Consider the following 6,057-nt stretch of genomic DNA (forward strand, 5'->3'; position numbering starts at 1 on the left):
TTTTGTGGTTTTGTGGTCTGTGAATAGTTGTTTTACTCAACTTGATCAAGCTTATTAATTAAACAAAGAAAATCACACCATTAACGAACAAATCTATACGAATTAGTTGAACATGCAATTATTGATTAGTTCAGATTAAACTAAAAGCCTAGGCCAACTGATGAAAGGCACACGTGCTTCGATCAAGGAGATCGCTGGTATTCTGGATCTCGGGATCCTACTGAAAGAGAGAACTCCTTTCCCACTGAGTACTCAATCATCCTCTTCTTCGTCTTTGGCACAGCAACCGTTGTCGGTAAAGGCCTTCCTGGCTGTACCACTAGTGGGCTTGGCTTTCAGTGACGTATTGATTATCAATAGATGGATAGTCAGTCCCCTACTTATGGAGGCACACGGGACTGACTCCGGGGCTTGAACACATGACGGGCATGTTGTTAAGTCGTACGAGTTGAAGATTGTACCACGAGACTGGCTCATCATTAACCTCAAACCCTGTTCAATGACATCGCTCACCGTTCGACCCATAACTGAAGCTTGATGGCTACTAGGGCATCGAGGCCCCATATGTATTCAGCACTTAAAATCTTCTTGTAGGTAAATTTGTCTTTGATGACATCCTATGTATCAACTTCAGCTGTTCTCTGTTAGCTTCTTTATTTTTTTTTTAAATATGTACATTGACCTTCTACCACAATTATGATTTTTTTAAAGAATACGCTGAGCTTATCATTCTCATCATAGAAACTTTTCTGAAAGAATGATTTGCGGTATAGTTATATCCTGAAAATCATATTTTATAAAGAATGGTTCTAAATTTTATTCCCTCTAGATTTGATTTAAGCTAGTATACGATATTCTCCAAGCATGTCTCACTATATTGCTCAAAACGAACAATACATTCTTATGACTATAAGCAACACCACCCGGTAGCAGCAAGCAGCTATCATATCATCACATACAAATCCGATTTTATTTCCAATGTCACCAACTAAGCCGCAGCCCGAGAGGTGCGAAGAAAATTATATTCAAGACAAGTCTATAAATTTACAATTAAGTCTCCTTAGAAAATGAATTATGTCCGGTGCTTGCAGTCAATTTGAATAATCGCAATCAGATAGTGCGCTACCCTCATTTTGAAAGCAAGCCTCCCCTTCCGATGGTCCTAGCTTTTCTCATTTTCTGCCACGGGATACTAAATGGCGACACGGCAACCTCAAATAAGGTGTGTAAGTTCATCAGATATCTTACGAATAATTGGCCGTCTTAGCGAAGAGTGTCCCATATTTTTCAACGTTGCGCGGTTACTACTACTTTGCGCGCCATTGCTGGGGAATTCTCACCATTAATTTTAAACAGTTTATAAACATTAATTATGGTTCACATTGCTGCGATGGGGCAGGTAGATCACTAAAAAGAAAACCCTCGCCAATTTAAACAATATTTTAATGGATCTCAAATGTACTTTATACCTCATTCAAACCCGAAACAGTGTTGGTGATCATCCTCGCACATTCATGAATCTATTCGGAACATTATCCAGCCCATTTCTAAAACAAAACTTGCAAATTTTCTTCAATACATTATTATATGAAATAGATTGCTTATGCATACAAGCGACATTTCATAAATGTAGCTCCAATTAGAATTCTTCCGCAAAACTTTACTCATTAAGCAACTCCCTGTTGATTCGACGGCATGTTCCTATCGTCACATTTTGTGTGTGTGTTCGCTATCTTGTTACCATCCCAGAGCCCAGACAAAATGCACGGACAAAGGGTTAGAAACAAGTGTACGGTTTACGAAACTATTGCTACGGCTTTCCTGGAAGTAGCATCATGTAACTGTCGTCAAGTGTTCATTAGAGACGAGCAAGAGTCGTCCGACAGGAACGGCGCATCATGTAGCAGTCGCTTGAATGTTTGCGCGCGTTCTTATATCATGCTATCGCGGAAGCTTATTTTGCATGCAGCCTTTGGAAGAAGAAAACAAAAAAAAAATGGCAGGAAATCTCAACCGCAAACAATAACATTTGATTGTGTCGCCAAGACTTGCCTCGCCCTAGTATCAGGTACGGGTGCGGCACCCGGCCCCCTAGCGACATGTTTATGTATATTTGATCCTCCCTGTTATGATTTGGGGAAAGCATACCACTGGAATGTGAACCGTCGGCCGATATGGAATAGATAGCGGGGAAACAGGACCACAAAGGAATGCAGAGCAACAACTACGGTTAACAGTAGTTCTGGTTTCGATCTTAACCATCCATTGGATGTCTGCTTGGGGCTACATATGTTTGTATAATCTTTGTTTTTTTTTTAATACCAGCTCCACGTTTCCGGGAATCAAGCACCTGTGTCCCCATTATTCATAAAAATCGGAGCCAACAACGTTGATTGCAGTAAGCGACAGAAGAGAACAAAATCACTTTCATGGACACGAGATTCACAGCATTTCCATCACTACTACCAATACTGTCGCTAATACCACCACCTCGAGTACTGCTACTACTACTACTAATATTTGCTATTTCTACACACACTACCATTCGTAATCGAACTAGGATTTAGGATCCGCCCACAATTTTCCACGACATTCAGCCCGTTGTTTGGCTGAAAAGCGAACAGGTTATGAAGGTTGTCTGTGTTGGGGCTTTTTCATATTTTGAAGGATCGAATTTTTCATCGGTTGAAATGCATGCAAAAAGGTACACTTTCATCGTTTACTGTGAATAATTACAATTACTTTACAAACATCTGGACGAAGAGTAGTGAATTTAGTTTAACGATATGTTTGAACACTATTGCTAGTACAAATCAGCTCGCAGTTCTACGTTTCTTTTATCTATATTTTTGAATGAGTTATATATATTATTGTTAGTGTAATTATAGTTTGCGATGTATGTAAATAATGATTTTGTCATTTGCTTATTTGCTTCAAAATGAAATGTCGAATAGAATCGATCCTGTTTTAAACTAATGGACAAACACGCGTTGTTCCTTCAAAGAAAGAACCATTTGTTAAGCGGAATATCCTGCAGTGAGTAAAAAATCACAAATGAACAAAGCATTTAAAAAAATATACCAAAAAAAGTTGTCTAATTATTGTTCAATCATAATCAACATTCAACATTATCAACATTATTGAAGTACTATTAAAGAGGAATCCATGAATTAAGATCAAAAGCTCTAACAAAAATAAATCTAAATTTCTTTTTTCAAACATTTTTAATTAGCAACAAAAGCCATCGAAAACAGTTCCTAATGTAGTAATTAATATTTCAGCATTAATTTTTTTATTAACTTTTTCTTTTATTGACATTTTAGCTACATTCATTCATTATCTTTTTTTCAAGAAGAACGGTACTAGATTAACTCATTAACTTGTGTGTAATACTAATAGCCTTTAAATATTAACATCGTTCTACATTATTTAAAAGATAATTTTACTGAAATGTTAAATATAATGCTACATAAAATATTTCATGTTATTTTTAAATGCAACCTCAATTCTAAACTTGCATCGTTCCGTACAACAACCATCGTGCAGTGTTCACTACCAGGACAGGTTACGATGCAACCAACCGGAAGCCGTAATGAATTCAGTTGAATCACTTCGATAATGAATTTATCGTCTCGGTTCTCTTACTCGCGATCGATCAATACATCAATACGCCACCCCACATACGCCATGCGGTTGAGTGTCTGCAGTGTTGGTCTGATGTTCGTCGCGTTGATGATGGCTCAATTGTAGATTGCGACATGTGCAATTAAATCTCAAAGCGGGTGTGTGAACTGAGTTCACAATATAAGATGTTAAAAAATTAAGTAAAAATTTTCTACGTTTGAAACAGTTGAGGTTTTTGTTTTTACAAAAAAAGTGGAGTTTTTTCTTGGTTTATGTTTTCGTTAACCTTTGCGCGATATAATTTACGTGTAATTATGTACTCAATGTAAATTGTATGGTTCTACATTGATTCAACTTTAGCTGTATGTTTCCTTCTTTTTTCATAGCACTAGAGTCTAAAATGGGACTGCTCTCGTTCACCTTGCCTCTTTTTATTCCAATCAGTGTACGGCGTTGGCGTACTTTCCGTACATTGAGGCTCTGAACGGATCTGGTTATATCTCATTTACGTTGACTGACATCTATCCTGCACGCCCATTGAACATTGAACACGTTTCATTGCCACACCGGTTTCTCCCCCTGTTTACCGTCTCCGCCCTTCTCTAGCGCGACAAATTGTCCGACAATCGACCAATCTTCCTTCCGGCGTTCTTTTTTCTCTCTCTCTGTCTACCAGTAGCAGTAGAATCAGGAGTTTTATTACGCCTTTACGACACGGTGATGCCCGGTGACCTTTCATCAGTGACGTCACTGGGATGTTGGAAGGACGGGAACGCTTCTTAAAAATCGACTTCCTCATCTCGTCCCTAGTGTACAGTATTTGCTGGTAGGCGATGGCGGCAGTAGTAGCGGCAGCAGCAGCAGGTCGGTGCATCGGAGGCGGCGTTGGACGGATGCTTGTCATCCATAAATTAGACAGCTATCAGTACCTTCCTAGAGGGTGGCCAAGAGCCAGCTCGTATCCTGCTGCGTATTTCACTGTGTGCCGTTTTAAGCACATAAGCACCGTCGCACAGCCACCCGCATGCCAGGAGGTATTGGTGCCGTGTGCATGCGATGCAAGAGGGACATGGGTGGAAAATGCGGAACGACTCAGATCCACAGTCTTCGATACTTCGGTTATCGATTTTCATTGACTTCTTTTGTTCGTGTGCTTGAACAGAGGCGTCCGCCTGGCAGTGGAGGGCAGTAGCTTATCGCTGCAATGGCATCGTACGATCTGGGGACATGTGACGATACTGTTGGGACATTAGGACATTGATTTTTACCAGACAGAAGAGCTCCCTCTGCTAGCTGTTGGCAAGATGTACGAGGTGGCGCATTTTGAAGCAATCATTATTAGCACGATACATCACTTTCACCTCTGTTGGGGGCAGTCCTTGGTAAATGTTTTCCTTTAAAAACAATTTAATTGGGGAATGCTACCGTAAAGTATAGTAACCTTTTGCTTATTTTTGCGTTGAATGGGAGTTCAGAGAATATTTTGATTATTTTCCACATTCCAAAAAGAATTTATGGTTGAAATACACAAACACAAACGTCGTTGTGCTAGGTTTATGTGAACGTTTAATTGCATGGGAAGTGCAGCGCTGCCTAGGAAAACCAATAAAACCCGCATCAAATCGGCGAACCAAATTGATCGCATGATACGATCAGAGAGCCATGTCGCCTCGTGGCGGAAAATATATTTTCCATTCTATTTCATTTCATCGCTTCTAATCGCATCGGATGAGTGGTGGATTTCGTTGGAATTGGCATTCCCCGGATTGAGCCAAAAAGAAGAAACAATCTTCAATATAATACGCGCTCGCTTTAAACACTCGAGTGCTCGAAGGAATGTTTATACTTTCCCACAGTATTGAGGGAATCTAGACGAACGCGACGGAGGAGTTGGTTACAAATCTTTCCCATCCTTGCCCGCGACACATCTTTCCGTGCGGCCGGATCTCAATCGTGCCCATGGTATCTAGTTCCCTCGCGTTGCTCCCCCGCGAGTCTCGGCCGGCCTGTGGGTAATGGGTTCCGCCACAGAAATATGAACATGTATGTGCCGTTTAAGGCGGATTACTTATGGGAGTATTATGTCAATAAAAAGGAAAACACTTCTCCCGCCTGGACGGTCTCCTTGTGCCAAAGGGAGCCAAAAGAGCATAGATTCCGCAAAACCATACGCTACCCCGCTTAGAAAGGGGTCGCTCTATGAGGGGGTTGAGCGCGAATATGGCGCAGTTGTGGTGCAAGGCGAGAACGGCACCGAAGAGACAGATACAGTCATCATATTACATGCCTATATGAACATCCAATCTTGTATGTCATCTAAGACATCGCATGCTTTGGTTCCGTTTTGTGACGAAGGGACGGTGACAAGGAAAGGGAGACACACACACACTCGACTGGGTAAAATGAGCGGATATCACTGGCGAAGGAGGAAGT

Source organism: Anopheles gambiae, chromosome 3, assembly GCF_943734735.2.
Source record: "Anopheles gambiae chromosome 3, idAnoGambNW_F1_1, whole genome shotgun sequence".
Classification (NCBI taxonomy): domain Eukaryota; kingdom Metazoa; phylum Arthropoda; class Insecta; order Diptera; family Culicidae; genus Anopheles; species Anopheles gambiae.